The 19005-nt window shown below is 45.5% G+C and overlaps 1 pseudogene; it reads left to right on the top strand.

Annotated features, from left to right (window-relative positions):
- The first annotated feature begins 7296 nt into the window (after window positions 1-7296).
- Window positions 7297-10562, top strand: LOC123637437 (annotated as a pseudogene).
- Window positions 10563-19005: the final 8443 nt, after the last annotated feature.

Here is a 19005-nt window from a genome sequence, read left to right on the forward strand (position 1 = left end):
AGGCAACACCTTGAAAAGTTGGGGAGGTGTTCTGCAGCACGCAGCACATGCTCCAAAACATAGCTGTTTCTTCCCCAAAAATCCACGGATCTGGGTACCAAGGAATATAATTAGATAGCATCTCTCACATTGACAAAAAAAGTGACCCATCCTCAAGGGTTTTACTTCCTGTTTCTAAAACTCATGGAGGCCAGGCACAGTGGCTCATGCCTGTAATCCCAGTACTTTGGGAGGTGGAGGTGGGAGGGTTGCTTGAGGCCAGGAGTTTGATACCAATTTGGGCAACATAATGAGATCTTGTCTGATCATGGAGGGAAGTCATATGGCCTCAAGAACATAGCAGAAACGAGGGCTAAAGCTACTACTTGCATTTCCTTCTTACTGTGCCATACATATTTTTTCTTTTCATTTTTCTTTCTTCTTTCTCTCATTTACCATTGGATATAGCTGTTCAGAATATCCAGATGGGATCATGACAGAACCAGAGGAGGAAAGTCAGTTACTCAGTGATCCTGGACTTAAAACTGGGCACAATCATTTAAAAGACAGTGAGTTGCCTGCTCTTGGGAAGAGGATGTGTTTTCAGTTGGATAAGATATAGCTACACTGGATCAGGTGACATATGGGTGTTAGGCTGTAGAGATAGCTGTCCTTTTGGGCTGTCCAGAATACCCTCACTAATAAAGACAAATCTTAAAATTTGTGGTAGACAGGACCCCAACTCCTAGTCAGAAGACAAAGGGAATCAGATATTTCTTCTTCCCCACAGCCCAACGGCCGGGCAGCTGGAGCTCAGGCATATTTCCCAGTATCAGGCAATCAGATACCACCACCCGTGTGACTGAGACAGTAATGCACTGTTTCAGGGATGTCTGGGATTCTTCAAGGGACATCTTGGGGGTCTTCTCTGATCCCATCCTTCTTTGGTCCTACCCCCATTTCAAGCCTTCCCTTGGAGTCTGAGAGCAAATGGTCACCCTCCCAATAAATTCCTGTTATGCTTAAATTATGCAGACATGGGTGTGTGGTTTCCAATCAAGACTATCTGTAATATACCTGCCAAAATATCCCCTCTCCTTTTAAGACTGACCCAGCCTTACCAAAGTGTGTTGCATGGGACACTAGTCCAGTATGCTCTTCCCAAAAAAGGGTTCCAAGGTTAAACAAGTTTGTGAAATAGTTCATGCTGTACACCTTTCTTGGAGATTCATATTAAAGTCCTGAGAGGACCTGTGTTAAATTTGTTTAACACTTTTTTACCAGGATTTCCATCATCATTTTTCTTTTACACTCTCGTAGTGGATGATACTTCTCACGGTGAGAAACACTGGCCTGACTCCAAGAAGGGAAGATTCAGAGAGAGATTGCAGTTCCCTCTGATTTCCAAGTTCCAGTTTGCTCTATAACATCTTGCCACTTCCCCAGATGAATCATGCAAAGAATTATCGCCCCCTCCAAAGGAGGCCATGCTACCCGCAGAACACCACACCATCCTGTTGGATGGTCTCTGCCTTCCCCACTCATTTCAGAAGCTTCCTTAGACGTTTAGAAAGTGTTTTATTCTGGGCTCCGTTTAGGGCCTCTCTATTCTGTTTCTTTGATCTTCAAATTCTCTTAATATTACCAAAATAATAGTTGCTTTATAAAATATCTTAAAATATGATATATCCTATTTAACCTTTTTTAATTAAAATTTTCTTAGCCATTTTTAACTTGTTCTTTCAAATTACCTTTTGGCAAGTCCTATTGAGATTTTAAGTCTAATTTTAGTAAAGCTGTAAAATAATTTAGGGAGATTTGATGTCCTTTATATCCAGAAACACATGATGTCTCTCTGTTTCCTCTATATCTGTCAGTCAACATATTTTGTTTTCTTTTCGTAAGTACCAATCTTTTTTTTGAAAGAAAGAAGACAAAGTTATTATTATTTATAGATGATATGATTTTAGCCAAGGGTGATGGTGTGCGCCTGTAGTCTCAGCTACTAGGGGCGCTGAGGCAGGAGGATCGCTTGAGCCCAGGAGTTTGAGGTTGCTATGAGCTATGATCATGCCACTGTACTCTAGCCCAGGTGACAGAGCAAGACTCAGTTTCTAAAAAAAACAAAAAACAAAAAAAAAAGATGGTATAATTTTTAACCTATGAAATCTAAAAGTAAAATCTGGAAGAGTTATTTAAATCGATAAGAGAGTTCAATAATCATATGGACAAAAATAATCCACATGAATAAATTTCCTATATACCAAAAATAGCTCATTAGAAAATGTGGGTATGCAGAGAAATTGAGGGGCTCCAGATATATTTAGGAACAGAATTAATGAGACTTGGTAGTGAGTTAGGTGTGGAGGATGTTGGGCTGGGAGTATCAGCGAAATGTTTCAGAATTTTGTGTGGCCTCTTTTTGCTGTACTCTGCAGGGGAAGCACTGTGTTGGGTTATACAATCTCATTTCAATTCTAGAGTCTCAATTTCTGCCTCTAGGTGACACTGCTCCAGGTTCTTGACATTCCCGGTTTGAGCGCTGCTGGTGTGGTCTTTGCTACTTTGTTCTTTTCATTTTGATGGGGTGGAAGTGGGTGTGGTTAGTCAGCTCCTACTCCACCATCCCCCCAAGAAATCTGCCTGTGGGGTTCCCTTCAGCTATTTCCCCTCACTCTTTCTGGTTGGATTATGAAGAAACATCACCTGCTAGAGTTGCATAGGGGAACTGAAGGGAAGAGTGAAGATTTAGAGTCCTAAAGAAGAATGGAAGAGGAAGCTCACCAAAGATAAGGAAACGGACCGGCAGCTCTGAGATCACATAGTCACAGTGGCTCTGCAAATGTCACAGGCTCCCAGGCCCTTTACGTAAGGGATCCAGCATACACAGAGGTAGGCAGGGGAAATACCAAAGCTCCTTTTCTGGACTAACTTAAAATCTTGCAAATTATATCCTCAGGGGAAAAAATTCAATGTAAATATTGTTATCAGGGCATCAAATTATCAAGAAACACCCAATCAAAATTATAGCCTTTTAGGTTTAAGGGTTACACTTATAGTACAATACAGCAATCTCTGAAGTCCAGACCTCTTAAAAGACTTCTTTTTTACATGAAAATAAAATAAGATTATATACTTTCAGCAAGTCTCCCCACTAGGCAGGTGAGTAAAACTGATGCCTTTTGTGAATATTCTCAATACATCTCTTTATCAGAACTTTAAACAGATCTGCTTCTATAGTTTTGTGGGAGGGAATACTTCTCCTTATGTCCCTAAGATCTTTTTTATGAGCACCATTGTCAGCATTAAGCCTATTCTCAAGATTAACTTCGGAAGAAAGAGAATTTTAAACAAATGAAATATGCAGTTGTAAATTAAAAATAAAATCCTAAGCCCCTACCCAACTGAATGGACCCTCCTCCCTAGATCAGCATTCTTTCCTGGTAAAAGACTATGAATCATACTGGTTTAACCAGTCTACTGAGTATCCTTGTTTTACCTTTTTGACAGAGAGGGTGGCCATTTCCAACATGAATCTCATAAAAGGGCAGAAAACTCCAGTGTGCAGGCACTTGTTTCTCTTTTCATAAATATTCATGACTCCTCCTATAGCTTGTTAAATAAGTATATGTAGCCATCCCGCTTAGTATAAATTTCTGTTACCATTGTCCCTACCTTGAAGTGCGTGTTACTGGCTTGTGGCCAGGGGCCCTGCTTTCCTGCCTGCCAGAATGGCCACCCACAGGCTGCAACCCTTTATGAGAAATAAAGCTCTCCCTTCCAAATTATGAAACTTATTATTTCTTCAGTTAACACAATGGTTCACAGATATTTTACAACTGGCCCTCTGGTTCTATCTAGACAGGAAACCCTGACTTGTAGTATTTGCCAATTACCATTGTGTAAATATTTCCAGGATGGCCAATTTCAAGTTGACACTATGTTAAGGAATGCAGATTTGAGAAGGGGGGCACACAGTAGGCTCCTGAGAGCCTGCAAGAGCCAAGGCTAGCACACAACTGTTTTCTTCCTATGGCCCCAATCTACCCAACTATGTGGTTTCTCTCCAACCTTGCTCTCCAGAAGGGAGAAAGAATAAGGGGATTTGGCTATAGGTTTGGGATGGAAGGACAGGTATGCTAGGAGTATGACACTGTTAAATGCTATCAGGGAGGCCCAGAGTAGGGAAAAGGCACATAGATCCCAGTATAAAATGAAAGCAATGAGCCCCCAGCCCTCTTGAGAATTCTCCATTCTAAGAATTTTTTTGCCAATTTCCAACAACAACACACTGTTGCTTGTTTTAAGTTCTGTCTACAGATCTTCCTCTTCCCTGGCCACAAGAGGCCTGGCTGCTCCCCACAGCCACAGCTCCCTGATGTGAGGCATGGCTCCTTTTCGTGAGTGTGGCCTATGGTTACCTTCTTGGAAGTGGGTGACTTCACAGGGAAACTCCTTGGTTCCAGGGAGCAAGAACCACCAGGACCACAAAGGCCTCATGTTTGGCCACCAGAGAGATGGGGTGGAGAGGGGAGAGCTACATGACTATAAGGTACAAAACCCTTTCCATGACTGTGGCAACTCCAGGGACCTGAGACAACACACTTCCTGGGTATGTGGGGAGAAGTGAGATGAAAAATGGGATAGTAAAACCTAAATCTGATTCCATGAGTCCCTGCTCCAAAGGGTTCTCACTACCTTTAAAATAAAATATCTTTATCATCTAACAAAACCCTTTGGGACCTGGCCCCTGTCTATATCCACATTCCCATCGCTTACCACTCTTCTCCTCACTGTCTTTTTTTATATTTGGAAATATGGCAGCCTGTTTCTTCCTCAGAGCCTTTGCACTTGCCGATATGCATATGTATATGTATATATGTGTGCATTTATATACATGTATAACATAGATTTTTTCCTTGATGAACCATTTGAAAGTAAATGGTAGCACTTCAGCGTTATTTGATATTTCAGCCTAAAAACAAGGACATTCTCCTCCATAATCATAATACCATTACCACACCCAAGGAATTTAATGTGGATATAATATCAAAACTAGATTTAAAAGTTTTTAAACCCTTATAGCTGGGTTTATTTCCTGATTCCAGAGCCCAATTAAAGTTCAAATATAACATTTGATTGTCATGGCTCTTTAGTGTCCTCTAAGCTAGAACAGCCTCACTACCATCATCTCTCTCTCTCACATGCACACACACACACACACACACACACACACCCCTCTCTTTTTATCTTTTAAGACATTGATATATTAGAGAGCTCATACCAGTTGCTTGTAAAATGTCCTCAATTCTGGATTTATATGATTGCTTTTGCATGATTAGACTCAAATTATGGTTCTCTTTTAAAATAAACTGTTAATACAGCTTGACAGCCCCTCATAGGGGGTGCTGAGTGGGGATGGAGCTTGGAGCCCAGGATATGTGCAGAAACCATTGCCCAGCCTGGCCTCCATAGCCTCTGATGCTGCTCATATCCTAAGCTCTCCCCATCTGGAACAACCATGAGGAATTTTCTGGGCTAGCAAGTACTCCAGAGCTCCTGGGACCAAGTGTTTATTGCCTCTTGATAATGGTGCTTGAACCCCTGGAACAAACATGTTTTGATGGAAGACATAGAAACTAGGAAGGAACTTTATCCAGAGGCCCCTGTCCCAGGGGCCCCCGACCAAAACCCTGACCTACCCCACTAGGCAGAGAGACTTTTTACTGCCAGTGCCACCCACTTGGTGTATATCCTTTAGGACTGTACCTTGGGACCACAGAACCAGACATGTCACCTTCACCTATAATACCATCCACACCCAGCTTGTGTGGAGAAGAACGATGCATTTACTACATGAATCATGAGAACAAGAGCTGGTTGCAAATCTACAGGGAGGCCCTGGGACTCCTCTAGTGGCATCTTCTAAGCCATCCAGGAATTTGGATTGGCCTAGTTCAAAACTAAAGTGGTCAAATGAAGATTTATGCTTCTGGTCAAGATAGAGTAATGGAAACCATGTTTACTTTCCCACCTGGTGGGGGGGAGGGGAAACAGACAACATACAGGAAACAATGGCTTTTAAGACAGTGGACATCAGGCAATGAAGGACAGTGACCCCTGAGAAAAAGAAAATAAATGAGGTAAGCCCTGTGAGTGCCCAGCTTACTACCTTGGGACTTCCAGCCACAGCACAGGAAGGAAAACAGGCAGAGCCAGGCGGGTTCCTTGAGTTGAAGGGACAGAGCTGGGATTCTAGGGAGACAAAGCAGCTGGAGTACATAGGACAGAGTGTCAGAGAGAAGAGAGCTGTGTAGATACAGAACTCCAGGGACCTGCAGAGACTCTCCCATGTGTATCCAGCTGAGTACTAGTCAGCGCATGTGTGTGAGAAAAACCCGAGGCCGGAGAAAGAACTAACTATTTGAAAAGATTAGGAGGAACAGTGGCTGGTGCTCACATAAAGCCTAGAACGGTGTCTGGCCAACGGAGCCCGACTGGAAAATTTAAATGGACAGGGCACTGGGTAGAGTACTCAGGAGGGTACGGTCTCAGTGGTGGAGCACGCTCAGCCCCAGACAGTTCCTGCACCTGCCTCACACATCATGAACGCTAGACCCAAAAGAATCTGTTACCAAATAACTTAACTACATGTCAGCATAAAGCAAAGATTATACATATACAAAAATATCCAGTGCCCAAAAGCAAAAATTCATAATGTCTGGCATTTAATCAAAGATTATCAGGTATTCAAAGAGGCAAGAAAACAAGACCCATAATGAGGAGAATAATCAATCCATTGAAATTAACCCAGAATGATACAGACATTAGAATTATCAGAGAAGGACATTAAAACAAGCATTATAACTGTATTCCATATGTTCAGAAAGTTAAGCAGAGGCATGGAGGATTTTTTTTTAAAGACTCAAATTAAACTTCCAGAAATGAAACTACAATATCTCAGATTTAAAACACACACATAACACACATTGAATGGGATTAACAACAGATTATACATCATAGAAGATTCACAAACTTGAAGGCATAGCAATAGAAATGATCTCAAATGAAACACAGAGAGAAAAAAGAATTTAAGAAATAAAAAGCAGGTCAGAATGACATCACCATGATGGCAGAGTACAAGCAATCTGGCTTCACTCTCCTACACAGAAAACCAAAAATAACTATCCAGTGCCAAGGTTATCACCGGCAATGTTCCTGAACTCAAAACTAAAGCTGTGATGATCCCCAGGGCTACAGAGAAGTGAAAAATTGCAAGCAGATAGATGGTAAGAGAAACAGACTTCTCTACCTGCAATGCCCTTCCCCCAAGCTGCCAGGCACTACGTGGAAAAGTCCCCCTGGACTCAGGGTCTCCACCGGAAAAAGTGAGATTGAGGGGGACATCCAGCTTCTCCACCATCTTGGGTTCCCTTGCAAGAAAGCTGTTTCCGTCTCAACCCATGGGAAGCACCGTGAGTGCCTGTAGAGAGAAAAAACCCTGAGGGCAGCTGGAGACAATCCATGTAGGTGGGACTAGCAACCCCAGTGCACAAAACTCATGGGCTGCTCTTCGTATCAGCCAAAGCAGATGCCAAGTCAGAGCGGCAGTTCAGCAGCATCACACTGTAGAAAACGTGCTCCACGGATCCTCTGGTCACAAACCCCTAGCCGGCCTTCCCACACACAGCCAGGATGGGCAGTGCTTCGAACTTTTTGTTTTTTTAGAGACAGGATCTCACTGTGTTGCTCAGGCTGAAATGCAATGGTGTGATCATAGCTCACTGTAGCCTCAAACTCCTGGGCTCAACCAGTCCCCTCACCTCAGCCTTCTGAGGAACTGGGACTACAGGTTCAGGTCACCACCCACCTGGTTAATTTTTTTTAGAGATGGGTTCTAGCCGTGTTGCCCAGACTGGTTTCAAACTCTCAGCTTCAAGCCATCTTCTCTTCTCAGCCTGCCAGGTAGCTGGAATTACAGAAGCCAGCCACCACCTGAGGCACTTGAAACTTCTGTGGAACTGCAGCAAACCTGGACTAAGGGCTCCATCTAGTGCCCAAAAGGGGGCAGTGATCTAGGGCTAAGGGAACTCAACAAACTGCACAGAACCTCTAAGCAGGCGTACTCTAGAAAGACCAAACCAAGCCAGACAGTGAAGACTGAATAAAATAACTTGCTTTCGATGCGAACACGTAGATGTACATCCATAAGAAACAACAGCGAACAGGGAACCATGACCTCCCCAAATGGACAAAACAAGGAGCCAGTTACCAACCCTAGCAAGACAAAAATTTGTGAGCTCTTAGGTCAAGAATTCGGAATAGCATTTGGAAGGAACTCAGCAAACTCCAAGATAACCCAGAAAAGCAATTCAGAAATTTATCAGAGAAACTTAACAAAGAGATTGACATAATAATTTAAAAAATCAAACAGAAACCCTGGAACCGAGAAATACATTGAACCAAAAAATGAAACAAAGGGCCTCAACAGCAGAAGTGATCAAGCAAAAGAAAGAATAAGTGAACTCGAAAACAGGCTATTTGAAAAGACACAGTAGGAGGCGAAAAAATTTTAAAGAATGAAAATAAATGAGGAACACTTACAAAATCTAGAGAATAGGCTGGGTGTAGTGGCTCACGCCTGTAATCCTATCACTCTGGGAGGCCAAGGTGGGAGGATTGCTTGAGCTCAGGAGTTCGAGACCAGCCTGTGCAAGAGCAAGCCCCCATCTCTACTAAAAATAGAAAGAAATTAGCCAAACAACTAAAAATAGAAAAAATTAGCCGGGCATGGTGGCACATACCTGTAGTCCCAGCTACCCAAGAGGCTGAGGCAGGAAGATCGCTTGAGCCCAGGAGTTTGAGGTTGCTGTGAGCTAGGCTGATGCCACAGCACTCTAGCCCGGGCAAGAGAATGAGACTCAAAAAAAAAAAAAAAAATCTAGAGAATAGCCTCAAAAAAGCAAATACAATAGCTATTGGCCTTCAAGAGGGATTTGAGAAAAAGCAAGGGATAGAAAGAAATAATAAAAATCAAAGCAGACACAAACAAAATTGAGACTTAAAAAAACAAAAAAAATATATCAAGGAAATAAAAAGTTGAATTTTTGAAAAGATAAACAAAACCAACAAACCTTTAGCTATACTAAGAAAAAAAAAGAGAGAAGTAGCAATTAAATAAAATCAGAAATGAAAAAGAGACATTACAACTGATATGACAGAAATACAAAAGATCGTTAGAAATTATTATGAACAACCATCTGCCAACAAATGGAAAACCTTGAAGAAATGGATAAATTCACAAATACATACAACCTACCAAGATTGAACCATGAAGAAATAGAAAATCTTAACAACCCAATCAGTAATGAGATTGAAGCCATAATAACCAGTCTCCCATCAAAGAAAAGCCCAGGACCTGACGGTTTCACTCACTGCTGAACTCTACCAAATATTTAAGAAACAACTAATATCATTTCTATTTGCACTATTCCAAAAAACTGAAGAGGGTGGACTACTTCCAAACTCGTTCTACAAGGTAAGTGCTACCAATACCCAAACCAGACAAGGACACTACAAAAAAGGAAACTATAGGCCAATATCCCTGATGAACATAGATGCAAAAATCTACAACCAAATACTAGCAAACCAAATTCAACAACACATTTAAAAGATCATTCACACCCTTGCATCAACCCAGTCCCCCTGATTTGGTCACCACATCCTTGGCTGGCCTCAGAAAAGCAGTTACAAACTTTCTGGTCCATGAGAAGATCTGGTTCAACAAGTTCAAATATGATGATGCAGAAAGGAAATTCTATGAGCTGACGAACCGGCCTGTGGTTGGCTGTTCCCACCAGGAGAATGGCGCCACTGTGATCCTCTGAGACATCGTGGGAGCCAGAGAGGACATACTGAAACCCCTGGGCAGAAGCTTGGCCCCAGGGCCTCCAGCGGGCCTAGTGGAGACCACAGCAAGATTGCCAGCCTGGAAGTAGAGAACCAGAACCTGCCAGACGTCCAGGATCTGCAGCAGGCGATCTCCAAGCTGGAGGCTGAGCTGAGCCTGCCAGAGCAAAGCCCGCCCACCCACCAGGCCACAGCCCCATAGACCCAGTTTGTCTCTCTCGTGCACCAAGTGGAGCCCCCAGCCAAGAAGGCGGCCACACATGCTGAGGATGATGACATTGTCCTGACTGGCGGAGACAACAAAGAGGAGAATAAGGAGGCAGCCTGGCTGCAGGGGAAGAGGCTGCGGCAGTATGCAGAGAGGGCCAAGAAGCCTGCACTGGTGGCCAAGTCCTCCATCCTCCTGGACGTCAAGCCTTGGGATGATAAAACAGGCATGGCCCAGCTGGAGGCCTGTGTGTGCTCCATTCAGCTGGACGGGCTGGTCTGATGGGGTTCCAAGCTGGTGCCCGTGGGCTGCAGCATCTGTAAGCTGCAGATGCAGTGTGTAGTGGAGGATGACAAGGTGAGGACCGACTTGCTGGAAGAGGAGATCACCACGTTTGAAGAGCACATGTACAGTGTCAACATCGCAGCTTTCAACAAGATCTGAAGCCCGAGTGTGTGTGTGTGTGTGTGTGTGTGTGTGTGTGCATGACGCCCTGCCCGATTATAGACTGAGACTACAGCAAATAAATAAATAAAGATAATTCACCATGATAAAGTGGGATTCATCCCAGGGATGCAAGGATTGTTCAACATATATAAATCAACAAATGTGATACATCATATTAACAGAACCAAGGATGAAAACCATATATCATTTCAATAGATGCTGGAAAAGCATTCAATAGAATTCAACATCCCTTCAGGATAAACTCCAACAAACTGGGTATATAAAGGATATACTTCAAAATAAAAAACGCCATATATGACAAACCCACAGCTAACATCATACTGAATGGGGAAAAATTGAAAGCCTTTCCTCTAAGATCTGGAGCAACACAAGGATGCCCACTTTCACCACTTTTATTCAACATAGTACTGGAACTCCTAGCCAGAGCAATTAGGCAGGAGGAAGAAATAAAGGGCATCTAAATAGGAAAGGAAGAGGTCAAACTAGCCTTGTTTACAGATGACATGATGTTATATTTAGAAAAACCTTAAACCTCCACCAAAAAAGTGCCAGGACTGATAAACAAATCGAATAAAGTTGCTGGATACAAAATCAACATACAAAAATCAGTAGCATTTATATATGCCAACAGTGAACAATCTGGAAAAAAAAATCAAGAAAGCAATCTTACTTAAAATAGCTAAAACCCCCCCCCCAAAAAAAACCCTAGGAATAAATTTAACCAAAAATTAAAAGAAACTAACCAAAGAAAACTATGACACACTGATGAAAGAAACTGAAGAGGACACAAGAAAAATAGGGAAAAAGTCCTGTGCTCATGGACTGGAAGAATTAATATTGTGACAGCTGTGTCCTAAAAGGAAAAGTCACCCATTGGCCTCAGCACAGCAGCTGGGGACCTCGTCCATCCTACTCCCTGCAGTGGGAGGTCTGGGAGGTGCGTTTTCATGGTCTAGCAAAGGCTGGAGGTTAGGGACAGGAAGTAGGTAAAAGGGTTCTTGCAGAAACTCCCGCAGGGTGGTCGTTGGAGCTTCTCACCAAGCTGTTCATCTTGCTCCCCTAGGCCCTCCACTGCCTCCTCCCGGGCCTCACCCAATCCTGGTGACTTTTCCTTTTAGGACACAGCTGTACTCCCTCTTCTCCTTCATGCCTCAAGTCCTCCCGGCCTCTCTCTCCTTGCCCACACTCCCTGCTAGCTGCAGATCAAATCTTTCTGCAAATCAAGACACCACTCCCCTTCAGAGGCTTCACAGTCATTGCCAGGTCTCTATGTCCTTTACCCTTGGAGAAGACCTAGTTTGGCTTCTAAAACATAAATCAGACCATGTCACTCCCCTGCTTAAAATGCTTCCATAGCTTTCTCTCCTCCATGGAGTGAAGTAGACTCAAGAACCCCAGAATGACCTGGCAGCCGAGGGCCACCTCTCAGCAGCCCCTGAACCCAGCCCTGTATTAGCACCATCATGGGCGATCAACACTTTAAGCAAAACCATCAATAAATGCTTATTTTATATTCCTCATGCTTCATATTAAAAGGCAGGAAATATGTAATACATTTTAGAAGAACATGGAGCAGATATTGGTGGCAGATGTCAGAGAAGCAGGACAGTGCAGTGGCGAAGATCTGGGCTCTGGAGCCAGACCACCTGAGTTGGATTCTTGGCTTCTCCGTGCTGTGTGGCCTTGGGCAAGTTACCCAACGTCCCTGTGCCTCAAGTTTCCTTACATATAAAATGGGGGCTAAAAAAAGGTCTACTTCACAGGGTTGTTGTGAGGGTTACTGAATTAATAGATGTGTTACAGTGCTTGTGAGAATGCCTGGCACTTGGTAAGCGAATGTAGGGTTTTATTAAATAATTGAGCTACATGGACTTGACTTCCCAGGCTGCAGTGTGTCTGCATCTAGCCCTAAACCTGTCCCCAAGCTGTGATCCACTGCCTCTCCTCATACAAGCATACACCCCCCCCATCACCCCGTTGATCATATTTTGGGAGAGAATCCTTAAATTAAGTTCCCTTTAGCGTTGCTTTTATAGGACACGGACATGCCAAGCTTGATCTCCCACCACTGCCACCACCAATTCACACCCAGGCTCACATACTGGTCTGTCCTTCTCTTGTGTCCTTCTCTTGTGTTGCTTTTAAACATCTGGTCGTTAAACAAAGATCATGTGGCGAACACTGCAGAGGTCACTTCTCATTAAATGACAGGAAGAGTGGGCGACCCAATTCCTGAGGCCCCTGCCACGGCTCCCTCCCTGTGTTTCTGGAATACAATTGCATTTGTGCTCTCTCCCACAGTGACCCATAGGTGGCGCCATTACCCCTGCCTGGCACAGAAGGACGTCTGTCGCTTGGAGTCAGGTTTACACTGTGTGTGAATCTGACCCTCCTGGGATATTTGAAGCCCTGGATGATAGTTATAATGGAATCCTGGCTTTCCAGGGATCCCAGACCCCCTCAATAAATGTAGCTAGTAATACTAGTAATCTTCATCGCTATCTCTCACTCCTTAGGCCAGGACTCCTGAGACTTCAGCAAGTATACAATGTTGCTGGATTCTTTGTACAGAGAAACAGATGATGGCTGATTTTGGGGGGGGGGGGGGGGTTGTTTGCTTGTTTTGGTCTTTTTTTGCTATGGTTCTTCTTTACTCTTTGGTAAAATTCTTTTATGAAAATTTCAACTTCCTTAAGATACGGTTAGAGGATGCAAGGAAAGTTGGGTTTGTTTACCAAATGTTGAGACCTCCAAGTCCATCTGCAGTCCCCTGGACACCTGGCCTTTCCCTCCAAGCAGGAGATCGGAAGAGACTTCTCTGGGGAATCTAACCAGCCCAGGAGAAAGATCTTCAAGATGATGAAATTGATACATTTTTCTGGACATATTAAGAGGAGTTTTAGAGAGTTGGCAGAGTTTGAAGTTGAGTTATTAAATTCTGTGACTTTGAAGTACATAGAAAACTAGACAAATGAGAAAGAAGAAACAATTATCAATTCAAAGAAATTAGTGCAGGAAAGGAAAATATACTTTGTGAATAACGTTTGCATATGCATAATAATATAAATATGGAATATTGATGTGCCAAATGTTATTAATATTTATTGGTTTGTAGCATCCATTTCCAATCCTGTTATGTTCTCTCCTATATCACAGGGGATGGAAGAATGGAAACTACATTTCCAGATGCAAAAAGCTTGGGATCTCATTGTGATTTCAGATCTGCCACAGAGATAACATTTTTTGTCTGTTTGGCCTATCAATAATCTAGAAGTATGCTGAAATCCCCTACTAGGATGGTGAATGTGTACATTTCTCCCTGCAATCCCATCAGTTTTTGCTTTATCACTAGAAACTACGTTACATGCATACATGTTTAGAACATGCGTACATGTTTAGAACTGTGGCTGGGCGCAGTGGCTCACGCCCGTAATCCTAGCACTCTGGGAGGCCGAGGCGGGAGGATAGCTTGAGGTCAGGAGTTCGAGACCAGCCTGAGCAAGAGCGAGACCCCGTCTCTACTAAAAATGGAAAGAAATTATCTGGACAGCTAAAAATATATATAGAAAATATTAGCTGGTCATGGTGGCGCATGCCTGTAGTCCCAGCTACTCGGGAGGCTGAGGCAGGAGGATCACTTGAGCCCAGGAGTTTGAGGTTGCTGTGAGCTAGGCTGACGCCATGGCACTCACTCTAGCCTGGACAACAAAGCAAGACTCTGCCTAAAAAAAAAAAAAAAAAAATACTACCCCATGGATACCTGCCCAAACCTTCTGGGCCATTTTCATAGACTGAGGGTGCACACAATGGTTATCCCAAAGCAATAGGGTGGAGGCAGGGCAAGCCAAAATTAAAATAATAGTCTGCCCAAAGTTAAATTGCCACCTCCATCTCTTTGCAGTTTTTGTTTGTTTGTTTGTTTTTGAGACAAAGTCTCACTCTGTTGCCTGGGCTAGAGTGCCATGGTGTCAGCCTAGCTCACAGCAACCTCAAATTCCTGGACTCAAGCTCTTTGCAGATTTTTAACGATGAAGTTATTGCAGGGATAGTTCCAGTATGTTTCAAAAATCACAGGGTCCTATTCTTCTCAGCTTCAATGGGAAAGCTTCCAGTACTCCTCCAGTACTCCTCCAGGAAGTTCTTCACTTACTCATATGGAACTATTTCCAAAATAACTTTAAAAAACAAACAGGATGCAGAACAGTGCAGTATGCTGCTGTTTGTTTAAAGACAGTGGCACACGTGGGGGGGCGGGTGTGCATTTGCTTGTGCATAGACAAGACGCCCCTGGAAGTTTACACAAGAAAACTAACACTATTGAGTGCCTTTAAAGAGGGTACCTGGGTGACTATGGACTGAGCAGGGAATTGAAGCTATTATACTTTTTTGGTAACTTTTGATTTTTAATCCATATGACTTTTTTACAGTAAGTGAATAGCTCAAACACACACACATACATATACAGTGTTTGACCTTCATGTCCCAGGGATCTCTCCTAGCCTGTGACCCTACTAATGTCTTGATGGGTAGAGCACTGACCATAACATCTCAGCCTTTGAAACCCTCCCCATTTTTCAAAAACCCATTGAAATGCCACTTCCTTTATTAATCCTTCTCCAAACACCACTGCAAGAAGGTCATTTCTCTCTTATGAATTCTCAAGCCACTTTGGGGGCAACTATTTTAAGGTTCTGATGGCTTTCAACCACATAACTTGGTTATTGGCACATCTGCCATATGGCCCCTGCTCAGTCATTCATTTGGCCCTGAGGGATGCTCTGTGTGCCGAAATGGGCCCAGTATCCCAAACTCCACAAACTCCCAGTGGCATCTTGCAGGCCCACTTCAGATGATTCTCAAGCACACAAGCCACACACTTGTCCATATAATGTCCCCTGGTAGCCACTGTCCTGCTCAGGGCCCACCACATCCACCTGAGGAGAATCAGAATCCCACATTCAGATAGATCAATGAATTAATGGTCAAGGGCCACGTCCTCCAGTTTTGCACATACAACAGAACCAAGTCACAGAAACCAACAGTCCAAAGTGGCCAGATTTAGGGATGAGTGTTAGTCTGCTCAGGCTACTATAACAAAATACCTTAGACTGAGTAGCTTATAAACCACAGAAAATTGTTGCTCACAATTCTGGAGTCTGGGAAGTCCCAGATCAAGGCACTAGTAGATTTAGTGTCTGCTGAGGTCCTGCTCCCTTGTTCACAGATGGCCGTCTTCTCACTGTGTCCTCACACAGCAGAAGTGGAAGGGAGTGCCTTGCCATCCCTTTGATAAGAGCACTAATCCCATTCATGAGGGCTCCATCCTCGTGACCTAATCCCCTCCCAAAAGTCCCACCTCCTAATATCATCACATTGGTGATTAGGTTTCAACACATGAATCTGGAGGCAACACAAACATTCGGGTCATACCAGGATGAGAGCAGCATCCTCTGACTTCCTCTCTGTGACTGTTCTCCTGGAGAACAGTCCTCTGCCAGGGGATGCCCTTCCCATGGGACAGAAGAGGGGTTGGGAAAGGCCTGTCATCCCCCTGAGCATTAGGGGCCCCACATTCCATGACATATCTGGTATTCCTTGTTGTCATGTCCAGCTAAAGGTAATTATTGTCCTCTTAAGTTAGCAAACACAGTAAAGAAATATTCTACTTCAAGCTTTGAATGGCCTGCCTGCCCAGATGTGAGGCTGGAGTCTGGGGAAAGAGAGGGTTGCAGCCCTGAACAGAGCAGACTCAGATGCCCAGAGCTGAGCTGTCCCCCAACTTCTCTCCTCCGGAGCCTCTGCTAGGGAAGATCCTGCTCCTGTAGAGTCTACGAAGCCTTGCTCAGGTACAAACTCTGCATGAGTCCTGGTCCTCCTGGTACCAGGCTTGTACCTTATACCCACAGCTATTCTTGCATGCATCACCTTCTGGTCTCATTTGTCCCTGTGTGTGTCCCCCCCCCCCGCAATCACTCAAAATGGCCTCTAGTCACTAAGAGGAGAAGAAGGACAGAGCCAGCAGGCTACAGAGGGTGTCCTGGAGTGAGAGCTGCCATTGTTCACTACAGCAAAGTGGATATTTTCAGCATCCTTGTATCCCCAGGACTCAGCAAGTATTTCCAGAACGAATAAAGGACGTCTCCAGGGCTCCAGGTCCTGAGGGAGGCCTCGGTCCTGCCCCCTTCCCAGTCCCCTTCGGAGGGACCAGGATTAGGGAGAGTGGCTGCTGCACCTGGGCACACACGGATGTACCCGGAGAAATGAGACATGTCACCCATGAGAAACTCCCTGCCTGGACTCAGTTAGACATTCCCCCACCTCCACCCCTTCTCTGGTCTCTGGGGGCGGGAGATGGGGAACGAAGAGGGCTGGGGTCCCGGACCCCGAGCGCCTGCTCAGCGAAGTCGGCGCTGAGCGAAGCCCCCGCGGCGCTGCGAGTCCGCGGCCAGCAGGGGGCAGCACGAGGCTGCTCCCTGGAGGCGGCAGCGGGACGGCGGCAGCGGTGCCGGAACGCGGCGGCCGGACGGGGGCGGCGAGGAGAGCAGAGACGCGGGCCGGGCCTCAGCGCGAACACACCGAGGGGCTGGGCGCGGCCCGCGGTCCCTGTCGCCTGCCGCTGCCCCCACCGTGGGCGGCGCGGTGCAGAGACGGCGCAAACAGGCCTTGCCCGGAGATCCCAAGGATGCTTCCGGCCCACCGCTTTGCTGTGTGATTTTGGGCAGGTTGTCTGACCTGGCTGAGCCTCGGCTTCCCCATGGGAAGGAGGAATAGGGCCCGCCTCGCCGGGTCGTTACGACGCTCGTAAGCACACAAGTGCGCGCTTCACAAATGTTAACCTTTATCAGCACTTTTCCTATTACACCATAACGACCGTCTGTGCATTTCTCTCCTTGTACAGGGTTTTTCAAGCACCCGTGGGAAAGTAGCTATGGAATCTACTACATCCAGGAGTGGAATTTCTAGCTCATACGGTAGGAAAAGTCCCCAGGATGCCTGAGCTCCGCTAGGTGGAAAACGCGCGTGGGTCAGTCATCTCGGCATTGCCCAGCCCCAGGCCTGATCCTAGTAAATGAGCAGGGAGCTGTGGACAAGCCGAGGTGCAGACTGGGGCTGAGGTTGTCACGGGTCCACACTGGGCCCTACAGAGCCCCGCTCAGACCTCAGACCAATCAGCCACTGGGACCCTGTCTGGATGCCCTCAGACTCCAGCCTGGTGGCGCCCGGGGCAGCCCCACCCCCGCGCTGTGTGAAGGGAAGAGCCATTCTCTCCCCCGCCCCACCACTGTGGTTCTAACGCACCGCACCTCAGGTGTTTGGGCCACCTAAGAGTGCTTGGCCTAGGCCTGGTTCTCCCTCCACTTCTGCGTCTCTGTCTCCCTCTGTGCTTGTTTCTGTCACTGAGTTGAGGATTCCTCTTTCTAGGTTCTTCTTCAACTGCCAGGAGTCGGTATAGATAATTAGCCCTCCTCAACTCTGCCCCAAAGAAAGCAAGTTGGAAGCCGAGCCCAGTTGCCCCAATCTGCACCGCACGAAAATTCTACTCTGCTGCTCACAGCACAGCCCCACTCAGGCCCACGCCAAAAGGGTAGAGGACAGGATCTCCCCAGTGAGGCTGGGCTGCCTCCCTGAAGGACTGCTGGGAAGGAAAATATGTCCTCTTTAGTAGGAGATGGCTGGTGAGAGATCCTGGAGACCCTCCCCTGGACGGTTTTGTGTGGCTGGCCTGAGGCTTGGCAGTGTCTTCTCCCTCATGGCCTAGAGGCAGGACCACATCTAACCCATGCAGCACCCCTGTGAGAGTTAGCTCAGGCCAATTTTTTCAGTTCCCGTTTACCTTCTGGGCCAGCTGACCTTGTGTAGTGCACAACTTGCCCAACTGTATATGACAGAAACCTGCATCCTGTCACTTCCATGGGAAGTAAGATCTGAGATTGTGAATAAGCCTGTGATCAGGCAAATGTTCCCTTATCCACCTCTGTATTCTGGGTCCACTGGAGGAAAGTGGTGGTCAGTGTTCCTGTGAGAAAAAAGCACTTTTTACTCTATCAGTAGACCCACAATTCCCTGTGGCTCCTTCCAGAGCATCTGCCTCTGGGCCTGATGGAGTCTACAGAACAGTTTCGGGAAGCTCGTGGCCTCCTTCCCCACTGCCTGGCACATCCTGGCCAAGATGGTTGACTGCCCATCTGTGCTCAGCTCTGTCTCCTGGCAAAGTCCTCACTACCTAACTCCAGCTTCAATGCCTCTTCCTAGTTCTGAAGTCAGGAGCACTTCTCAGTGACACCTTCCTTCTTCCCAAACTCTGGTTCCTGTGTGAGTTCCCAGTTTCCACTACAGACTTGAGGACACTGTTATATGTGGCTAAATACAGTGTCTTCTAAATGTGCATCCTAAACTAAAAACACTAGGAATTTATCGAAAGAAATTGTGGCACAAACGCA

The sequence above is a fragment of the Lemur catta genome, chromosome 4 (genome assembly GCF_020740605.2).
Source record: "Lemur catta isolate mLemCat1 chromosome 4, mLemCat1.pri, whole genome shotgun sequence".
Taxonomy (NCBI): domain Eukaryota; kingdom Metazoa; phylum Chordata; class Mammalia; order Primates; family Lemuridae; genus Lemur; species Lemur catta.